This window comes from Salvelinus fontinalis, chromosome 11 (assembly GCF_029448725.1).
Source record: "Salvelinus fontinalis isolate EN_2023a chromosome 11, ASM2944872v1, whole genome shotgun sequence".
In the NCBI taxonomy this organism is placed as follows: Eukaryota; Metazoa; Chordata; class Actinopteri; order Salmoniformes; family Salmonidae; genus Salvelinus; species Salvelinus fontinalis.
The window spans coordinates 52,177,617-52,200,864 of record NC_074675.1 but is presented as its reverse complement, the minus strand read 5'-3'; the positions used below and the strand labels follow the sequence as shown (position 1 = coordinate 52,200,864).

The window sequence follows — 23,248 nt, the reverse complement described above, 5'->3', positions numbered from 1 at the left end:
TCCTCCATCTCTCCTTCCCTCCCATCCTCCATCCCTCCCATCCTCCACCTCTCCCATCCTCCATCTCTCCTTCCCTCCCATCCTACATCTCTCCCATCCTCCACCTCTCCCATCCTCCATCCCTCCCATCCTCCATCCCTCCCATCCTCCATCTCTCCCATCCTCCATCTCTTCTTCCCTCCCATCCTCCTTCCCTCCTTCCCTCCCATCCTCCATCTCTCCCATCCTCCATCTCTCCTTCCCTCCCATCCTCCATCTCTCCCATCCTCCATCTCTCCCATCCCCCATCTCTCCCATATATCCTTCCATCCCATCCTCCACCTCTCCCATCCTCCATCCCTCCCATCCTCCATCTCTCCCATCCTCCATCTCTCCCATCTCTCCTTCCCTCCCATCCTCCATCCCTCCCATCCTCCATCTCTCCCATCCTCCATCCTCCATCTCTCCCATCCTCCATCCTCCATCTCTCCCATCCTCCATCTCTCCCATCCTTCTTCTCTCCCATCCTCCTTCTCTCCCATCCTCCTTCTCTCCCATCCTCCTTCTCTCCCATCCTCCATCTCTCCCATCCTCCTTCTCTCCCATCCTCCATCCCTCCCATCCTCCATCCCTCCCATCCTCCATCTCTCCTTCCCTCCCATCCTCCATCTCTCCCATCCCTCCCATCCTCCATCCTCCATCCCTCCCATCCTCCATTCCTCCCATCCTCCATCCCTCCTCTTCAGTGTAAGCACCCCCCCCCCCAAAATGTTGTGGTTGTTATGGTAACAAAAGCTGCCTGAGAGAGGGCCATTTGTCTGGATTAACAACAGCATATGCAGAGAAATGATGAAGTGTGTGTACGTGTGAGAGAGAGTGTGTGTTTTTATCTCTCTGTGTGTGTGTGGGGACAGATTTATTTAGCCAGTGTATTTAGCTGACCATAAACCCTTTCACAGATAGCTAGCTTAGTTAAATTATATTTTGGCACAGAGCAGAGAGGAGGATGATGTGTATCTCTCTCTGTGTGTGTGTGTGTGTGTGTGTGTGTGTGTGTGTGTGTTGCTGCCTCTTTCTGAGGTCTGTAACATGTCAACCACTTGGCCCAACATCAAGCAGCTCATCCAATGACTGATGATGTAACACAGTGTGTGTGTTTGATGATCTAACACTTCAATATCACTCTGGGAACACAGCAGCGCCAGGAATGGAAGAATAGGGCATCGCAGATAGAGGGAGAGAGCGAGAGAAAGGGTGGGATAGAGAGAGAGAGTGATGGAGAGAGAGAGAGAGGGATGGAGAGAGAGATAGGGATAGAGAGAGAGAGAGAGAGAGAGGGATGGAGAGAGTGAGAGAGAGGGATGGAGAGAGAGAGAGGGATGGAGAGGGATGGAGAGAGGGATGGAGAGAGAGAGAGAGAGGGATGGAGAGAGAGAGAGAGAGGTGGGTAGAGAGAGAGAGAGAGAGAGGTGGGTAGAGAGAGAGAGAGGGATGGAGAGAGAGAGAGAGAGATGGAGAGAGAGAGAGAGAGAGAGAGGGATGGAGAGAGAGAGAGAGAGAGGTGGGTAGAGAGAGAACAGGAAGGGAGGAAGATGAATGAGAGCAAAATAACAGGAATTGAGAAAAAGAGTAGAGAGAAAACAGGAAGGGAGGAAAAGAGTAGAGAGAAAACAGGAAGGGAGGAAAAGAGAAAGAAGGTTTAGAACTGAGGGGGGAGGTGATATGAGAGAATTGATGGACAAAGTGTTTGTGTATTGATTCCTGTTGAGAGGGAGGGAGGGAGGGAGTGATGGAGAGGGAGGGAGTGATGAGAGAGGGAGGAGAGAGCACTCAAACAGCCTTAGGCAAGGTGACAGAGAGGGATAGAGGGAGGGGGTGATGAGAGGGATAGAGGGAGGGAGTGATGGAGAGGGATACAGGGAGGGAGGGAGTGATGGAGAGGGATAGAGGGAGGGAGGGAGTGATATAGAGGGAGGGAGGGAGTGCTGAAGAGGGAGGGAGGGAGTGATGGAGAGGGATAGAGGGAGGGAGGGAGTGATGGAGAGGGATACAGGGAGGGAGGGAGGAGAGAGCACTCAAACAGTCATAGGCAAGGTGACCGAGAGGGATAAAGGGATCCAGGGGAAAAGAGAGGGAGAGAGGAAGTAGAGAGGATAGAGAGGGGATAGAGAGGATAGAGAGGAAGTAGAGAGAATAGAGGAAGTAGAGAGGAAGTAGAGAGAATAGAGAGGAAGTAGAGAGAATAGAGTGGAAGTAGAGAGGATAGAGGATAGAGAGGAAGTATAGAGGATAGAGAGGAAGTAGAGAGAATAGAGAGGAAGGAGAGAGGAAGTGTAGAGAGAATAGAGAGGATAGAGAGGAAGTAGAGAGGATAGAGAGGAAATAGAGAGGAAGTAGAGAGAATAGAGAGGAAGTAGAGAGAATAGAGGAAGTAGAGAGGAAGTAGAGAGAATAGAGAGGAAGTAGAGAGGATAGAGAGGAAGTAGAGAGGATAGAGAGGAAGTAGAGAGGATAGAGAGGAAGTAGAGAGGATAGAGAGGAAGTAGAGAGAATAGAGAGGATAGAGGAAGTATAGAGAAGAAGTAGAGAGAATAGAGATGAAGTAGAGAGAATAGAGATGAAGTAGAGAGAATAGAGAGGAAGTAGAGAGAATAGAGAGGAAGTAGAGAGGATAGAGAGGAAGTAGAGAGGATAGAGAGGAAGTAGAGAGGATAGAGAGGAAGTAGAGAGGAAGTAGAGAGGATAGAGAGGAAGTAGAGAGAATAGAGAGGAAGTAGAGAGAATAGAGGAAGTAGAGAGGAAGTAGAGAAAATAGAGAGGAAGTAGAGAGAATAGAGAGGAAGTAGAGAGGATAGAGAGGAAGTAGAGAGGATAGAGAGGAAGTAGAGAGGATAGAGAGGAAGTAGAGAGGATAGAGAGGAAGTAGAGAGGATAGAGAGGAAGTAGAGAGAATAGAGAGGATAGAGGAAGTATAGAGAAGAAGTAGAGAGAATAGAGATGAAGTAGAGAGAATAGAGATGAAGTAGAGAGAATAGAGAGGAAGTAGAGAGAATAGAGAGGAAGTAGAGAGGAAGTAGAGAGGATAGAGAGGAAGTAGAGAGGATAGAGAGGAAGTAGAGAGGATAGAGAGGAAGTAGAGAGGAAGTAGAGAGGATAGAGAGGAAGTAGAGAGAATAGAGAGGAAGTAGAGAGAATAGAGGAAGTAGAGAGGAAGTAGAGAAAATAGAGAGGAAGTAGAGAGAATAGAGAGGAAGTAGAGAGGATAGAGAGGAAGTAGAGAGAATAAAGAGGAAGTAGAGAGGATAGAGAGGAAGTACAGAGGAAGTAGAGAGGATAGAGAGGAAGTAGAGAGAATAGAGAGGAAGTAGAGAGAATAGAGAGGAAGTAGAGAGAATAGAGAGGAAGTAGAGAGAATAGAGAGGAAGTAGAGAGGATAGAGAGGAAGTAGAGAGGATAGAGAGGAAGTAGAGAGGATAGAGAGGAAGTAGAGAGAATAGAGAGGACGTAGAGAGGATAGAGAGGACGTAGAGAGGATAGAGAGGAAGTAGAGAGGATAGAGAGGAAGTAGAGAGGATAGAGAGGAAGTATAGAGGATAGAGAGGAAGTAGAGAGGAAGTAGAGAGGATAGAGAGGAAGTAGAGAGGATAGAGAGGAAGTAGAGAGAATAGAGAGGAAGTAGAGAGAATAGAGGAAGTAGAGAGGAAGTAGAGAAAATAGAGAGGAAGTAGAGAGAATAGAGAGGAAGTAGAGAGGATAGAGAGGAAGTAGAGAGAATAAAGAGGAAGTAGAGAGGATAGAGAGGAAGTAGAGAGGATAGAGAGGACGTATAGAGGATAGAGAGGAAGTAGAGAGGATAGAGAGGAAGTAGAGAGGATAGAGAGGAAGTAGAGAGAATAGAGAGGAAGTAGAGAGAATAGAGAGGAAGTAGAGAGGATAGAGAGGAAGTAGAGAGGATAGAGAGGAAGTAGAGAGAATATAGAGGAAGTAGAGAGGATAGAGAGGAAGTAGAGAGAATAAAGAGGAAGTAGAGAGGACGTTTTTAGAATAGAAACAGAGGGTGTGTGTCTCCAATGCTTTTTTCCAGTAATTGCTGTGTGTATGAAGGAAACACATTATGCTCATTTCACAGCAGAGCAGACCACTGAGGTGTGTGTGTGTTAAAGTGTGTGTGTTAGGGGGTGGGGGAGATCCTGTAACACATATAGGTCATTGGAAGGTGTGTGTGCATATCTGTGTGTACAGTGCATTTGTGAGTGAGTTGGGGTTGAGTTTGCCTACAGGATGTGTGAGTTTTACATATATGTAAAAGTAGAGTCAGTAAAGTATCGCTTAGCCAAGTGTTTGTGTGTCTGTAATTCATGTGCAAATCAAATCAATTGTTATTGGTCACATACACATGGCTAACAGATGTTATTGGTCACATGGCTAACAGATGTTATTAGTCACATGGTTAGCAGATGTTATTGGTCACATGGTTAGCAGATGTTATTGGTCACATGGTTAGCAGATGTTATTGGTCACATGGTTAGCAGATGTTATTGGTCACATGGCTAACAGATGTTATTGGTCACATGGTTAGCAGATGTTATTGGTCACATGGCTAACAGATGTTATTGGTCACATGGTTAGCAGATGTTATTGGTCACATGGCTAACAGATGTTATTGGTCACATGGTTAGCAGATGTTATTGGTCACATGGTTAGCAGATGTTATTGGTCACATGGTTAGTAGATGTTACTGGATACATACACATGGCTAACAGATGGTATTGGTCACATACACATGGTTAACAGATGTTATTGGTCACATGGTTAGCAGATGTTATTGGTCACATGGTTAGCAGATGTTATTGGTCACATGGTTAGCAGATGTTATTGGTCACATGGTTAGCAGATGTTATTGGTCACATACACATGGTTAGCAGATGTTATTGGTCACATGGTTAGCAGATGTTATTGGTCACATACACATGGTTAGTAGATGTTATTGGTTACATACACATGGTTAGCAGATGTTATTGGTCACATACAAGTGTTTAGCAGATGTTAACGCAAGTGTAGTGAAATGCTTGTGCTTCTAGTTCCGACCATGCAGTAATATCGAACAAGTAATATCTTGTTATCTCTATAATAACAATTTCACGACAAATACCTAATACACAAATCTAAGTAAAGGAATGGAATTAAGAATATATAAATATATGGACGAGCAATGTCAGAGCAGCATAGACTAAGATACAGTAGTATAGAATACAGTATGTACATATGAGATGAGTAATGCAAGATATGTAAACATTATTAAAGTGACTAGTGTTCAATTTATTAAAGTGGCTAGTGATTTCAAGTCTGTATGTAGGCAGCAGCCTCTCTGTGTTAGTGGTGGCTGTTTAACAGTCTGACGGCCTTGAGATAGAAGCTGTTTTTCAGTCTCTCTGTCCCAGCTTTGATGCACCTGTACTGACCTCTCCTTCTGGATGATAGCGGGGTGAACAGGCAGTGGCTCAGGTGGTTGTTGTCCTTGATAATCTTTATGGCCTTCCTGTGACATCGGGTGGTGTAGGTGTCCTGGAGGGCAGGTAGTTTGTCCCCGGTGATGCGTTGTGCAGACCGCACCACCCTCTGGAGAGCCTTACAGTTGTGGGGGGAGAAGTTGCCGTACCAGGAGGTGATACAGCCCGACAGGATGCTCTCGATTGTGCATCTGTAAAAGTTTGTGAGGGTTTTTGGTGACAAGCCAAATTTATTCAGCCTCCTGAGGTTGAAGTGGCGCTGTTGCGCCTTCTACACCACACGGTCTGTGTGGGTGGACCATTTCAGATTGTCAGTGGTATGTACGCAGACAAACTTAAAACTTTCCGCCTTCACTGCAGTCCCGTCAATGTAGATAGGGGGGTGCTCCCTCTGCTGTTTCTTTTAGTCCACGATCATCTCCTTTGTTTTGTTGACTTTGAGTGAGGTTATTTTCCTGACACCACACTCCGAGGACCCTCACCACTGTGTGTAAAGCCACATTACTCGAGTACATTGATTCCCTCTGACCCGAGCAGGCTGTCACAGTGAGTGAAGCACCTTGCAATACGCTAAGGAATAGTGGTTCACATACGTTTTAATAGTCCCGGACCCCTTCAAACATTCAACCTCCAGCTGTACCCCCTCTAGCACCAGGGTAAGCACACTCCAGCTGTACCCCCTCTATCACCAGGGTCAGCTCACTCCAGCTGTACCCCCTCTAGCACCAGGGTCAGCACACTCCAGCTGTACCCCCTCTAGCACCAGGGTCAGCGTACTCTCAAATGTTGTTTTTTGCCATCATTGTAAGCCTGCCACACACACACTATACAATACATTTATTAAACATAAGAATGAGTGTGAGTTTTTGTCACAACCCGGCTCGTGGGAAGTGACAAAGAGATCTTATAGGACCAGGGCACAAATAATAATATAATAATAATCAATTATTTTGCTCTTTATTTATCCATCTTACATATAAAACCTTATTTGTTCATCGAAGATAGTGAATAACTCACCACAGGTTAATGAGAAGGGTGTGTTTGAAATGATGCACATAACTCTGCAATGTTGGGTTGTACTGGAGAGAGTCTCAGTCTTAAATCAATTTCCACACACAGTCTGTGCCTGTATTTAGTTTTCATGCTAGTGAGGGACGAGAATCCACTCTCACATAGGTACGTGGTTGCAAAGGGCATCAGTGTCTTAACAGCGCGATTTGTCAAGGCAGGAAACTCTGAGCGCAGCCCAATCCAGAAATCTGGCAGTGGCTTCTGATTAAATACACATTTTACAGAACCGCTTGTTGCAATTTCAATGAGGCTCTCTTGTTCAGATATCGGTAAGTGGACTGGAGGCAGGGCATGAAAGGGATAACGAATCCAGTTGTTTGTGTCATCCGTTTCAGGAAAGTACCTGCGTAACTTTGCACCCAACTCACTCAGGTGCTTCACTATATCACATTTGACATTGTCCGTAAGCTTGAGTTCATTTGCACACAAAAAAATCATACAATGATGGAAAGACCTGTGTGTTGTCCTTGTTAATCCAGACAGAGAAGAGCTACAACTTCTTAATCATAGCCTCAATTTTGTCCCGCACATTGAATGTAGTTGCGGAGAGTCCCTGTAATCCTAGATTCAGATCATTCAGGTGAGAAAAAACATCCCCCAGATAGGCCAGTCGTGTGAGAAACTCGTCATCATGCAAGCAGTCAGAGAAGTGAAAATTATGGTCAGTAAAGAAAACTTTAAGCTCGTCTCAATTTTTTTTTTTTTTTAATTATTAACATGTCAATACTTTGCCCCTTGATAACCGGCACACTTCTGTATGTTGTAAAATCGTTACATGGTTGCTGCCCATATCATTGCATAATGCAGAAAATACACGAGAGTTCAGGGGCCTTGCTTTAACAAATTTAATCATTTTCACCGTAGTGTCCAAAGCATATTTCAAGCTGTCAGGCATTCCTTTGGCAGCAAGAGCCTCTCGGTGGATGCTGCAGTGTACCCAAGTGGTGTCGAGACCCAAGTGGCGTCGGGAGCAACTGCTTGCACGCACGTTACCACTCCACTATGTCTCCCTGTCATCAGTACAGATACCAACACATCTTGACCACCAAAGTCCATTTGACGTCACAAAGCTGTCCAGTACTTTAAAAATATCCTCTCCTGTTGTCCTGGTTTCCAGTGGTTTGCAGAAGAGGCTCTCTTCCTTAATTGACCCCCCATAAACGTAATGGACATATACCAGGAGCTGTGCCAGGCCCGCCACGTCTGTTGACTCATCCAGCATGTAACGCATATACTTCACTGGCTTGTATGCGAAGCAGTAATTGTTTCAGAACATCTCCTGCCATGTCACTGATACGTCGTGAAACTGTTGTTTGATGGAGATGTTGTCTGTATATTTTTTGGGGCCTTTTCCCCCAGCATTGTCCCAGTCATATCCACGTCAGCAGGAAGAATTAAGTCTTCCACAATAGTATGGGGCTTGCCTGTCCTAGCCAGTCTACCACAATAGTATGGGGCTTGCCTGTCCTAGCCAGTCCTCCACAATAGTATGGGGCTTGCCTGTCCTAGCCAGTCTACCACAATAGTATGGGGCTTGCCTGTCCTAGCCAGTCCTCCACAATAGTATGGGGCTTGCCTGTCCTAGCCAGTCCTCCACAATAGTATGGGGCTTGCCTGTCCTAGCCAGTCCTCCACAATAGTATGGGGCTTGCCTGTCCTAGTCAGTCCTCCACAATAGTATGGGGCTTGCCTGTTCTAGCCAGTCCTCCACAATAGTATGAGGCTTGTCTGTCCTAGCCACTCGGTAGCTCACCATATAAGACCCCTCTAGCCACTTCATATTAATGGTATCTGTTGCTTTTATACATGTCTTACTACTCGAAAGTCATCTTTGTTCTCGCTCAAAAAACTCCTGTGGCTAATTTTTCAAATTGTCATGTTTTGTTTCTAAATGTCTGCGCCAAGAGGTTTCATCGAGTTGTGAGATCGTACTTTGCACATCTAACACACTGTGGCTGAGGAAAGACACTACTCCCAAATCAATGTAGTTCTCATCATATTTGCACCTCTTCGACGGTCCAACGTCCCTGTCTGTTGTTCGGTGCTTTCCCGGTTAAGGGGGTCAGTAACTCTCCGGCTGCATCAGATTCACAACGGTCAGTGTCCATGCTAGCTGGGCTAACAACAAATGTAGAATTACTGATGTTAGCATTGGATGTGTTTGTGGAAGCAGAACAACGTGTGTCGTTGACAGGTGTAGTACTGGTGGAGTAGCAGTACTATCAGTAGAGCTGGTAGTAGCAGTACTACCAGTAGAGCTGGTGGTAGCAGTACTCCCAGTAGAGCTGGTGGTAGCAGTACTACCAGTAGAGCTGGTAGTAGCAGTACTACCAGTAGAGCAGGTAGTAGCAGTACTCCCAGTAGAGCTGGTGGTAGCAGTACTACCAGTAGAGCTGGTGGTAGCAGTACTCCCAGTAGAGCTGGTGGTAGCAGTACTACCAGTAGAGCTGGTGGTAGCAGTACTACCAGTAGAGCTGGTAGTAGCAGTACTACCAGTAGAGCTGGTAGTAGCAGTACTCCCAGTAGAGCTGGTAGTAGCAGTACTACCAGTAGAGCTGGTAGTAGCAGTACTACCAGTAGAGCTGGTGGTAGCAGTACTACCAGTAGAGCTGGTGGTAGCAGTACTACCAGTAGAGCTGGTGGTAGCAGTACTCCCAGTAGAGCTGGTGGTAGCAGTACTACCAGTAGAGCTGGTGGTAGCAGTACTACCAGTAGAGCTGGTGGTAGTAGTACTACCAGTAGAGCAGGTAGTAGCAGTACTACCAGTAGAGCTGGTAGTAGCAGTACTCCCAGTAGAGCTGGTAGTAGCAGTACTACCAGTAGAGCTGGTAGTAGCAGTACTACCAGTAGAGCTGGTGGTAGCAGTACTACCAGTAGAGCTGGTGGTAGCAGTACTACCAGTAGAGCTGGTGGTAGCAGGACTACCAGTAGAGCTGGTAGTAGCAGTACTACCAGTAGAGCTGGTAGTAGCAGTACTACCAGTAGAGCTGGTGGTAGCAGTAGAGCTGGTAGTAGCAGTACTACCAGTAGAGCTGGTGGTAGCAGTACTACCAGTAGAGCTGGTAGTAGCAGTACTACCAGTAGAGCTGGTAGTAGCAGTACTACCAGTAGAGCTGGTGGTAGCAGTACTACCAGTAGAGCTGGTGGTAGCAGTACTACCAGTAGAGCTGGTAGTAGCAGTACTACCAGTAGAGCTGGTGGTAGCAGTACTACCAGTAGAGCTGGTAGTAACAGTACTACCAGTAGAGCTGGTGGTTGCAGTACTCCCAGTAGAGCTGGTAGTAGCAGTACTCCCAGTAGAGCTGGTAGTAGCAGTACTACCAGTAGAGCTGGTGGTAGCAGTACTATCAGTAGAGCTGGTGGTAGCAGTACTCCCAGTAGAGCTGGTGGTAGCAGTACTACCAGTAGAGCTGGTGGTAGCAGTACTACCAGTAGAGCTGGTAGTAGCAGTACTACCAGTAGAGCTGGTGGTAGCAGTACTCCCAGTAGAGCTGGTAGTAGCAGTACTCCCAGTAGAGCTGGTGGTAGCAGAACTACCAGTAGAGCTGGTGGTAGCAGTACTACCAGTAGAGCTGGTGGTAGCAGTACTACCAGTAGAGCTGGTAGTAGCAGTACTATCAGTAGAGCTGGTAGTAGCAGTACTACCAGTAGAGCTGGTGGTACCAGTAGAGCAGGTAGTAGCAGTACTACCAGTAGAGCTGGTGGTAGCAGTACTACCAGTAGAGCTGGTGGTAGCAGTACTACCAGTAGAGCTGGTGGTAGCAGTACTACCAGTAGAGCTGGTGGTAGCAGTACTACCAGTAGAGCTGGTGGTAGCAGTACTACCAGTAGAGCTGGTGGTAGCAGTACTACCAGTAGAGCTGGTGGTAGCAGTACTACCAGTAGAGCTGGTGGTAGCAGTACTACCAGTAGAGCTGGTGGTAGCAGTACTCCCAGTAGAGCTGGTAGTAGCAGTACTCCCAGTAGAGCTGGTAGTAGCAGTACTCCCAGTAGAGCTGGTAGTAGCAGTACTACCAGTAGAGCTGGTAGTAGCAGTACTATCAGTAGAGCTGGTAGTAGCAGTACTACCAGTAGAGCTGGTGGTAGCAGTACTACCAGTAGAGCTGGTGGTAGCAGTACTACCAGTAGAGCTGGTGGTAGCAGTACTACCAGTAGAGCTGGTAGTAGCAGTACTACCAGTAGAGCTGGTGGTAGCAGTACTACCAGTAGAGCTGGTAGTAGCAGTACTCCCAGTAGAGCTGGTAGTAGCAGTACTACCAGTAGAGCTGGTGGTAGCAGTACTACCAGTAGAGCTGGTAGTAGCAGTACTACCAGTAGAGCTGGTGGTAGCAGTACTACCAGTAGAGCTGGTAGTAGCAGTACTACCAGTAGAGCTGGTGGTAGCAGTACTACCAGTAGAGCTGGTGGTAGCAGTACTACCAGTAGAGCTGGTGGTAGCAGTACTACCAGTAGAGCTGGTGGTAGCAGTACTACCAGTAGAGCTGGTAGTAGCAGTACTACCAGTAGAGCTGGTAGTAGCAGTACTACCAGTAGAGCTGGTAGTAGCAGTACTACCAGTAGAGCTGGTGGTAGCAGTACTACCAGTAGAGCTGGTGGTAGCAGTACTACCAGTAGAGCTGGTAGTAGCAGTACTACCAGTAGAGCTGGTAGTAGCAGTACTACCAGTAGAGCTGGTAGTAGCAGTACTACCAGTAGAGCTGGTGGTAGCAGTACTACCAGTAGAGCTGGTGGTAGCAGTACTACCAGTAGAGCTGGTAGTAGCAGTACTACCAGTAGAGCAGGTGGTAGCAGTACTACCAGTAGAGCTGGTAGTAGCAGTACTACCAGTAGAGCTGGTGGAGTAGCAGTACTACCAGTAGAGCTGGTGGTAGCAGTACTACCAGTAGAGCTGGTGGTAGCAGTACTACCAGTAGAGCTGGTAGTAGCAGTACTACCAGTAGAGCTGGTAGTAGCAGTACTACCAGTAGAGCTGGTGGTAGCAGTACTACCAGTAGAGCTGGTGGTAGCAGTACTACCAGTAGAGCTGGTAGTAGCAGTACTACCAGTAGAGCTGGTAGTAGCAGTACTACCAGTAGAGCTGGTAGTAGCAGTACTACCAGTTGAGCTGGTGGTAGCAGTACTACCAGTAGAGCTGGTGGTAGCAGTACTACCAGTAGAGCTGGTGGTAGCAGTACTACCAGTAGAGCTGGTAGTAGCAGTACTACCAGTAGAGCTGGTGGTAGCAGTACTACCAGTAGAGCAGGTAGTAACAGTACTACCAGTAGAGCAGGTAGTAACAGTACTACCAGTAGAGCTGGTAGTAGCAGTACTACCAGTAGAGCTGGTAGTAACAGTACTACCAGTAGAGCAGGTAGTAACAGTACTACCAGTAGAGCAGGTAGTAGCAGTACTACCAGTAGAGCTGGTGGTAGCAGTACTACCAGTAGAGCTGGTGGTAGCAGTACTACCAGTAGAGCTGGTGGTAGCAGTACTACCAGTAGAGCAGGTAGTAGCAGTACTACCAGTAGAGCTGGTGGTAGCAGTACTACCAGTAGAGCTGGTGGTAGCAGTACTACCAGTAGAGCTGGTGGTAGCAGTACTATCAGTAGAGCTGGTGGTAGTAGTAGAGCTGGTGGTATCAGTACTAGCAGTAGAGCTGGTGGTAGCAGTACTCCCAGTAGAGCTGGTGGTAGCAGTACTACCAGTAGAGCTGGTGGTAGCAGTACTACCAGTAGAGCTGGTAGTAGCAGTACTCCCAGTAGAGCTGGTAGTAGCAGTACTACCAGTAGAGCTGGTGGTAGCAGTACTACCAGTAGAGCTGGTGGTAGCAGTACTACCAGTAGAGCTGGTGGTAGCAGTACTACCAGTAGAGCAGGTAGTAACAGTACTACCAGTAGAGCAGGTAGTAGCAGTACTATCAGTAGAGCTGATGTGTCTCTGTGGACGCAGGCCTTACTTTTATAAACTATTAATACATTTTCGAGCAGCAGCTACGTTCGGCTACATACGGACCATTAGTGGAAATCCCGCGAGAGAGTAACGGTTAATGTGATTGGATGTTAATTATTTGACGAGGCTACTTGTATTTTACATTGTGTTGTTATTTCACTGAACACTAGATGGTTTGATTTTATTTTTGGCAGTGAACCGAGGCGACCCAGGCGAGAAAAAAACCTCACCCAAATGTATAGTCCCGTCGGAAAATATAAATGGACCGTTTGAAAAATGTGTGAATCACATTTTTATTTGGCTTATCCCCGACAGCATCGCCCCAGTTTGGGAATACATGATATAGAACATATTATGGACCCTCTGAACGAGCAGACTCTCCCTCTGAACGAGCAGACTCTCCCTCTGAACGAGCAGACTCTCCCTCTGAACGAGCAGACTCTCCCTCTGAACGAGCAGACTCTCCCTCTGAACGAGCAGACTCTCACTCTGAACGAGCAGACTCTCCCTCTGAACGAGCAGACTCTCCCTCTGAACGAGCAGACTCTCCCGCTGAACGAGCAGACTCTCCCTCTGAACGAGCAGACTCTCCCTCTGAACGAGCAGACTCTCCCTCTGAACGAGCAGACTCTCCCTCTGAACGAGCAGACTCTCCCTCTGAACGAGCAGACTCTCCCTCTGAACGAGCAGACTCTCCCTCTGAACGAGCAGACTCTCCCTCTGAACGAGCAGACTCTCCCTCTGAACGAGCAGACTCTCCCTCTGAACGAGCAGACTCTCCCTCTGAACGAGCAGACTCTCCCTCTGAACGAGCAGACTCTCCCTCTGAACGAGCAGACTCTCCCTCTGAACGAGCAGACTCTCCCTCTGAACGAGCAGACTCTCCCTCTGAACGAGCAGACTCTCCCTCTGAACGAGCAGACTCTCCCTCTGAACGAGCAGACTCTCCCTCTGAACGAGCAGACTCTCCCTCTGAACGAGCAGACTCTCCCTCTGAACGAGCAGACTCTCACAGTGAGTGAAGCACCTTGCCGTACGATATAGAACATATGGACCCGCTCCAAACACACACACGTAGACCCACTCAAGCACAGAAATAGACACACTATCTTTATCACTCTCTCACTACAACACTGGCACCAATCACCCTCTCTGACTGAAGTGTTTTGATGGTGTAATTGTCACAGACAAAGAGGAGAGGGGGATAGAGGGATAGAAAGAGGGAGAGACATGGAGAGAGGGAGGGAGAGAGAGGGAGGGAGAGAAGTGGAGAGAGGGGGATGGAGGGATAGAAAGAGGGAGAGACATGGAGAGAGGGAGGGAGAGAAGTGGAGAGAGTGGGAGGAAGAGAAGTGGAGAGAGAGAGGGAGAGAAGTGGAGAGAGAGAGAGGGAGAGAAGTGGAGAGAGAGAGAGGGAGAGAAGTGGAGAGAATAGGGATAAATAGAAAAAGAAAGATGAGTGCTGTTCTCCACCTCCCTGTTTTGTTCCATCTCTCTCTTTTCACAGGTGCAAGGTTCTCCTCTCCACTCATCCCTCTCTCTCCTCCCCTCCTCTCTCTCTCTCTCTCCAGACTCCCCAGAATGCACAAACAAAGAACGAGAGAGAAAAAAGGGTGGGTCAGGATTTTTTCCCCCCAATCCGTTTTTCCCGGACAATGAAGAGATCATCCTCTCTTATCCTTTAATCAGCTCTCCCTCTCTCTCCTCCCTCCCCTCCCTCTCTCCCCTCCCCTCCCTCTCTCCCCTCCCCTCTCTCTCATGGCCAGAGAAAAGGTTAGGTATCTAAGAGTACTACTTCTCTGGGTGTCTATTAAGCAGGAATCCTTCAGTCATTGTTGATGTCTTTATCATTTCTCTCTGCTGGGTTCATGATGCAGATTTTAATTAGACACCTGCTCAATGGCGACACCAGCTGGTAGAGTAGAGCTACTACGTCACTGCACACATACTACATCTGTATTATAGACAAAGCCAATATACTAAATATATTGATTAAAAAAAATATATATATATTTTTAATGGAGTTCCATTTGAATTCAGTCAATTTGGAGAAGTACACTGAAATGTGAAATTCCAATAGTTTTTCCATTTAGAAACATTGAAGAAAAATGAGAATTTCAGTTAACGTCCTGAATTGAAATGGAATTTACTCTGATAAATAACAATTCTAATTAGGGCCAATAGTTTTTCCTGGTGAGGTCACATGGTCATGGAAAAGAAACTCCTCCCCCAACAGTATAACAACTACCACAATACTATTGCTATAGCAACAGTACCCCACTGGGACAACAACATCTACTGTACCGTATTTATTTAGAAAACAATTAACAAAATGTTTGTGTAGTGTACAGATCCACTCTACAGTACATATTATTACTAACATTAAATTAAAACATTGTAAAAGACTTCAGGAAGATAAATTAAGCAGACAATGTCTTTGTATGAGTCACAAATGGCCCAGAGCCCTGGCACCGTAGGGGGGCCCTGAGACTGTGATTGGTCCGTTCCCAGGACGCAGGGCTGGAACTGAGAGGGAACTTGGGAAAAAACATGGAACATTTAGAATCAAGAACAATTAGAACATGGAACATTTAGAATGAAGAACAATTAGAACATGGAACATTTAGAACATGTGTTACAGTATAACTTTAGTACGTCCCCTCGCCTCGACACGGGCGCGAACCAGGGACCTTCTGCACACATCTACAACAGTCACCCACGAAGCATCGTTACCCATCGCTCCACAAAAGCCGCGGCCCTTGCAGAGCAAGGGGCAACACTACTTCTAGGTTTCAGAGCAAGTGACGTAACTGATTGAAACGCTAGTAGCGCGTACCCGCTAACTAGCTAGCCATTTCACATCCGTTACACATGGAACATTTAGAATCAAGAACAATTAGAACATGGAACATTTAGAATCAAGAACAATTAGAACATGGAACATTTAGAATCAAGAACAATTAGAACATGGAACATTTAGAATCAAGAACAATTAGAATGAATCAAATAGGACATAAAGAAATGGATGGCAACTTGGATAAGACAGAGATGCTGATTTTGTATCCCAAGAAGCAGAGAGAACTGCCTGTCGGATCAGACACTGAATCAGTCATCTGATCACTGACTCTCCATGGCTGTGCAGTCATCACCAATCACATTTTCAAAGACCATGACATTCTGATATCAAGACATATCAAAGTAGAAGTAACAGCTGTGTCGCTCTCGTCTGGTAGCTCAGTCTCTTCCACCGGAGTAGGACTCCCACCCATCTCACTATAGGCCTCAGCCGCCACCTCAGGCTGGCCTAGATCTGTGCCCAGGGAGAGGCCCAGGTCCTGGGGTTGGATAGGAGCCACAGTCCCCTCCTCCTCCACTAGTTCACAGTCTGAGCCTCTGGGGGAGGGGAGGGAGGGTTCCAGTGGTCTCACCACCTCTCCACACTAGGAGACAGAGAGACAGACATAAAGAGACAGAGAGAGAGACAGAGACAGAGAGGGAGACACATAGAGAGAGAGACAAACATAAAGAGAGAGAGAGACACATAGAGAGAGAGAGAGAGAGAGAGAGACACATAAAGAGACAGAGAGAGAGAGACACAGAGAGAGAGAGACACATAAAGAGACAGAGAGAGAGAGAGACAGAGAGAGAGAGACACATAAAGAGACAGAGAGAGAGAGACACAGAGAGAGAGACAGACATAAAGAGACAGAGAGAGAGAGACACAGAGAGAGAGAGACAGACATAAAGAGACAGAGAGGGAGACACATAGAGAGAGAGACAGAGAGAGAGAGAGACAGAGAGAGAGAGACACAGAGAGAGAGAGAGACACAGAGAGAGAGACACAGAGAGAGAGACAGAGAGAGAACCCTTTAGAACGGGGCTTAAATGTTGTTGGTGTTTCTCTGCTTTGTGCGTCTCTGTGTTTGTGTGGGTTTCTCACCCTAAAGAAGTCCTTTAGCTGAGGGCTGTTGTAGAGAGCAGGTATGTTGGTGGTGAACAGTAGCACTCCTCCTCAATCACCCCTTCATCAAACCTGGGAGAGAGAAAGAAGAGAAGGGAGAGAGAGAGAGGCTGTGAATGCATTATCATTAACAGCAGACTCCTACAGACTAGTTCATTTCCCTCAGTGAAAACAATGTCCCTGAGCAAATGTCAAATTATCTTTTTACCAAAATTACCGTACGACAGAACACGTATTCACCCTGCAAACCCCATTTGATAAACAAACAAAGGCAAAGTCTTCTCATGCTTTGTTGATTTTAAAAATGCTTTGAACTCAATGTGGCATCAGGGTCTGCTATACACATTGATGATAAGCGGCGTTGGGGGAAAAACATACGACATTATAAAATCCATGTACACAATTGGTTAAAATTGGCAAAAAAACGAATTTCTTTCCACAGGGCCGAGGGGTGAGACAGGGATGCAGCCTGAGCCCGACCCTCTTCAACATATATATCAACAAACTGGCGAGGGCACTCGAACAGTCTGCAGCACCCGGCCTCACCCTACTGGAATCTGAAGTCCAATGTCTGTTTGCTGATGATCTGGTGCTTCTGTCCCCAACCAAGGAGGGCCTACAGCCCTGTCAGACCTGGGCCCTGCCAGACCTGGGGCCCTGACAGACCTGGGCCCTGTCAGACCTGGGGCCCTGACAGACCTGGGCCCTGTCAGACCTGGGGCCCTGACAGACCTGGGGCCCTGACAGACCTGGGCCCTGACAGACCTGGGCCCTGACAGACCTGGGCCCTGACAGACCTGGGGCCCTGACAGTAAATCTCAGTAAGACTAAAATAATAGTTTCCCAAAAAAGGTCCAGTTGCCAGGACCACAAGTGTATTATATATATATTTTTGAAATACTTGAATCGGTTATAGAACCCATTTCCCTTTACGGTTCTGAGGTCCAACCAAGAATTCACAAAATGGGACAAACACCAAAACGAGACTCCGCATGTCGAATTCTAAAAATAAATAAAAAGTACTTTGTGTACAACGCAAAACAGCAAATAAAGTATGTGGAGCAGAATACTAGTTATTAAAAATAAAATAAAATCCAGAAAAGAGACGTTAAATTCTACAACCACCTAAAAGGAATTGATTCCCAAACCTTCCATAACAAAGCCATCACCTACAGAGAGATGAATCTGGAGAAGAGTCCCCTAAGCAAGCTGGTCCTAGGGCTCTGTTCACAATCACAAACACACCCCACAAAGCCCCAGGACAACAGCACAATTAGACCCAACCAAATTAGGAGAAAGCAAATAGATAATTATATGACACACTGAAAATCAACCCCAAAAAACTAGAATGCTATTTGACCCTAAACAGAGAGTTCACAGTGGCAGAATACCTGACCACTGTGACTGATCCAAACTTAAGGAAAGCTTTGACTATGTACAGACTCAGTGAGCATAGCCTTGCTATTGAGAAAGGCCGCCGTAGGCAGACCTGGCTCTCAAGAGAAGACAGGCTATGTGCTCACTGCCCACAAAATGAGGTGGAAACTGAGCTGCACTTCCTAACCTCCTGCCAAATGTATGACCATATTAGAGACACATATTTCCCTCAGATTACACAGATCCACAAAGAATTCGAAAACAAATCATAAACATTGATAAACTCCCATATCTGTTAGGCGAAATACCACAGTGTTCCATCACAGCAGCAAGATCGGTGGCCCGTTGAGAAAACATTGTAAATACCACCAATATTTATCTGTTTATTTATCTTCCCCTACTATTTGTACAACTATTTGCACATTACTAAAACACAGACATTTTAAGCGTTAAATGATCAGCTATCTTTGTCATGTTTACTGTTTACTGAATCTTTTGTTGTTCTTTTGTGTTTCTCACTTTTGTTTATTATCCATTTCACTTGCTGTAATGTAAACATGTTTCCCCATGCCAGTAAAGCCCTTTGAATTCAATTGAGAGAAAGAGCCTCAGAACAGCCAATGTGACCCCACTTGAAAACCAAATGAGAGCGAGACGTGTGACAGGGTCGTACCAAAGAGATGAGCGCGGGGGAACGGAGGGAACTCCTCCCGTCTCCTGAACAGGTTTCTGTGTGTGTACGACAGCTTCTTCAGTTCACTGTACCTCCCCCATACTAACACCTCCTTCACGTCCTCAGGACGACGCTGAGAGACAAACTAGAGGGGCAGAGAGAGAGAGAGAGCAGGGAGAGAGAGAGAGAGAGCAGGAAGGGAGGAAGAGAGCGAGAGAGCAGGAAGAGAGAGAGAGAGAGAGCAGGAAGGGAGGAAGAGAGCGAGAGAGAGCAGGAAGAGAGAGAGAGCAGGAAGGGAGGAAGAGAGCGAGAGAGAGCAGGAAGAGAGAGAGAGCAGGAAGGGAGGAAGAGAGCAAGAGAGAGCAGGAAGAGAGAGAGAGCAGGAAGGGAGGAAGAGAGCGAGAGAGAGCAGGAAGGGAGGAAGAGAGAGAGAGCAGGAAGAGAGCGAGAGAGAGCAGGAAGGGAGGAAGAGAGAGAGAGCAGGAAGAGAGAGAGAGCAGGAAGGGAGGAAGAGAGAGAGCAGGAAGAAAGAGAGAGCAGGAAGGGAGGAAGAGAGAGAGAGCAGGAAGAGAGAGAGAGCAGGAAGGGAGGAAGAGAGAGAGAGCAGGAAGAGAGAGAGAGCAGGAAGGGAGGAAGAGAGAGAGAGCAGGAAGGGAGGAAGAGAGAGAGAGCAGGAAGGGAGGAAGAGAGAGAGAGCAGGAAGGGAGGAAGAGAGAGAGAGCAGGAAGAGAGAGAGCAGGAAGGGAGGAAGAGAGAGAGAGCAGGAAGAGAGAGAGCAGGAAGGGAGGAAGAGAGAGAGAGCAGGAAGAGAGAGAGAGCAGGAAGGGAGGAAGAGAGCGAGAGAGAGCAGGAAGAGAGAGAGAGCAGGAAGGGAGGAAGAGAGCGAGAGAGAGCAGGAAGAGAGAGAGAGCAGGAAGAGAGAGAGAGAGCAGGAAGAGAGAGAGAGAGCAGGAAGGGAGGAAGAGAGCGAGAGAGAGCAGGAAGAGAGAGAGAGCAGGAAGGGAGGAAGAGAGCGAGAGAGAGCAGGAAGAGAGAGAGAGCAGGAAGAGAGAGAGAGAGCAGGAAGAGAGAGAGAGCAGGAAGGGAGGAAGAGAGCGAGAGAGAGCAGGAAGAGAGAGAGAGCAGGAAGGGAGGAAGAGAGCGAGAGAGAGCAGGAAGAGCGAGAGAGAGAGAGAGAGAGAGAGAGAGCAGGAAGAGAGAGAGAGAACAGCGAGGGAGATGGTAGTCATGCAGGGTCAAGAGATAGAGTGAGGGAGGGAGGGAGAGAGGGAGGGAGTGAGGGATGGAAGGTAGGTAAGGACAGGGTGCTAAGGTCACTGATCTGTGCATTGTATTTACATAGAAGAGATCAATGGTTTGAAGTCCATGTGTACAAAGGACAGGATGGTTGGAAACACAGTACTATCAGCAGCTAGAAGGTAAGGGGGAGGAGTAGGGTGGGGGGCTAGGGGAATGTGTGTGTAGGGGGGAGGCTCTAGTTACCCAAGATGGGTCTAGTCACAGGGGTTGAGGCTCAAGTCATGCAACGAATCACGAGTTCCCAACAATGCCCCTTTGAAATTGATTAGCTAGCTAACAGCTGTGCTTGATATTTTCAACAAAATCGCCGGAATGAATACAACCCTGATCACACACAACTTTTTTTTTTCTCCCCAATTTCATGGTATCCAATTGGTAGTTACGGTCTTGTCTCATCGCTGCAACTCCCGTACGGACTCGGGAAAGGCGAAGGTCGAGAGCCCAATTAACCAAGAAGCCTTTTCCGTTCACTTGTGGACTTCAAAGCACAACACATCAGCTGGATGTGACCAGGAGAAAAAAAATATTTCCAAGCCAAACCACATCATAACCGCTACACACAGCCTACATCGTTGTCTCCATATTAGCTAAAGTAACGTCATAGTCAACATAGCTAAACCTGCTACAATTATGCGGTAACATTACAGCGTACAGTCAGTAAGCAGTTTAGCACTTACACCAGCAGTCCCCAGTGGCAACAAATGAGTAAAACCAAAAGCCCTTGACTTGGAAGAGTTCCAGCGTTGTGTTGGATAGTCATAGCCAGCTAGCTAACATAGCATCCCTAGCTAGCTAGTTGCATTTGCTAGCTAATAAAGTAAAACTTCCTTTTGAAAGAAATTAAATTTGTACATAACTGTTCAACTATTGTCTTTCTAGCTTATTCTTTCAGTACTAGATTAATTTTCTGATCCTTTGGGTGGACAACATATCAGTTCATGCTGCAAGAGCTCTAATAGGTTGGAGGACGTCCTCTGGAAGTTGTCCTAATTACTGTGTAAGTCTATGGAAGGGGGTGAGAACCATGAGCCTCCTAGGTTTTGTATTGAAGTAAATGTACCCAGAGGAGGATGGAAGCTAGCTGTCCTCCGGCTACACCACGGTGCTACCCTAGAGTGTTTTATCTAACTTTATTGAATTTTGATCTAAAATGGATAACATTAAATGTTTTACAATTTTATGAAATTCACTGAGGAGGATTGTCCTCCCCATTCTCTGAGGAGCATCTACTGGTATACACAGAGTATACCAAACATAAGGAACACTTTCCTGATATAGAGCTGCATCACTTTTGCCCTCAGAACAGCCTTGATTTGTTGGGTCAGGGACTACAAGGTATCAAAAGAGTTCCACGGGGATGCTGGCCCATGTTGACGCCAATGCTTCCCACACTTGGGTCAAGTTGGCTGGATGTCCTTTGGATGGTGGACCATTCTTGATACACACGGGAAACTGTTGAGTGAAAAACCCAGCAGAGTTGCAGTTCTTGAAACAAACTGGTGCGCCTGGCACCTACTACCACACCCCGTTCAAAGGCACTTAAATATTTTGCCTTGCCCATTCACCTTCTGAATGGCACACACAAGGGTGTAAAGTACTTAAGTAGTACTGTAAAGTATTTTTATTTAAGTAGTTTTGGGGGGTATCTGTACTTTATGTATATTTTTGCCAACTTTTACTTTACTACAGTCCTAAAGAAAACAATGTACTTTTAACTCCATACATTTTCCCTGACACATGCTGTACTGTGCCCCTGGCTATCCATCAACAACAACAACAAATAGAAAGTTGTGCTGTCTGGTTTGCAACATAAGGATTTTTAAATGGTTTATACATTTTAGCAATTACATTTACTTTTGATACTTAAGTATATTTAAAACCAAATAATTTTACTCAAGTCATATTTTACTGGTTGACTTTTACTTGAGTCATTTTCTAGTAAGATATCTTTACTTTTACTCAAGTATGACAATGTAGTACTTTTTCCACCACTGGGCACACATACACAATCCATGTCTCAAGGTTTACAAATGATTATTTAACCCGTCTCCTTCACTGATACACTGATTGAAGTGGATTTAACAAGTGACATCAATAAGAGCCTATAGCTTTCACCTGGATTCACCTGGTCAGTCTGTCATTGAAAGCGCAGATGTTCTTAGATTAACAACCAAATAGTCCGCAATTACACATGACTATCCTGACAAAGTCTCTACTAGCTAGTTATAACAAGACAGTCAAAAAAACAATGCATTGAAATGACAAACGCTAACTAGCTAGCTAGCGGCTACTAAGATACCAATAAGACACATTGAAAAACCGACCCTAGCGGTGACTTTATATTCCGTGTCTCCCTTCTCGTGGTTCTGTCACCGAGAAAAAAAAACGATAATATTCTTCATTCTCTTTCTTCCGAGACATCGCTGTGTGGATAGGAGATTTATACACCGGTAGCTAATGGTACAATAGACAGGCGTGTCTGTGTCGGCTGTCATACAATACAAAACAAAGACGGAACAAAGAGCTAGTTATAAATATATTTGATTCAAACACTAATCGTTCTTGTTTACATTTTCCTCCACTGTAGCTTCCTGGTTGGTGACGCAGTGACAAAGAGATACGCCCCTCTTTTTGAAGGGTTCTTATGCTGCGTTCATGTCAAAGTCGGAACCAGGAGACTCGGACATTTCCGATTTGCTAACTGGCGAACGCGGTACGTGTAGAAGTTTCTCTTAAATATTTATAATTGGCGTCCAATCACACTCCTAAATAACGGCTACAAAATTAGTCGGCCACTGAATAACTTTTCACGTCATAAATGTTTTATATGGAATAATGGGTCGATATTACATGGAGACAAGATGTTATTTTACCGTAACTGGTCGTCAAAAAACAATGTCAACCAATTAGTTCGTATTAGTGGGAATCTATTTACGCGTAGAGAATTTATGGAAAGATACAACTTTGAGGTTTCAAGCAAGGAATATGACACTTATAAAAGCTGTACCTAGTGGGGTAAAATCTTTACTTCAGAATAATGCATATTTTGGAATATCTCCTATTGTAAGATAGACATTAGATGAGATCTTATTAGATAAGAAATTCAACAATCGTTTATAAAGGGATATTTTCTACAGGAAGTCTATTCCCTCTGTGATATTTTGCTGGGCTTCATCGTTTGATGTAAACTGGCGTCGTGCTCGACTCACTTCACACAAATTCATGGTGACCAATAAAGTAAAGGAGATCTGCTTGAAGATGCTCCATAGCTTGATTTCTAAATATATAAACCTGATGTTACCAGTGAATGTAGTTTTTGTGAACTAGAAACTGAATCTATTGAACACTTAGTCTGTTATTGTCTATATCACAGGTGTCAAACTCATTCCACGGGGGGCCGAGTGTCTGCGGGTTTTCGCTCCTCCCTCATACTTGATTGATGAATTAACA

At 46.0% G+C, this 23,248-nt stretch overlaps 1 pseudogene; it reads right to left on the bottom strand.

Moving 5' to 3' along the window:
* Window positions 1–14,782: 14,782 nt before the first annotated feature.
* LOC129864746 (sorting nexin-15-like) lies at window positions 14,783–22,430 on the bottom strand (annotated as a pseudogene).
* Between the last annotated feature and the right edge of the window lie 818 nt (window positions 22,431–23,248).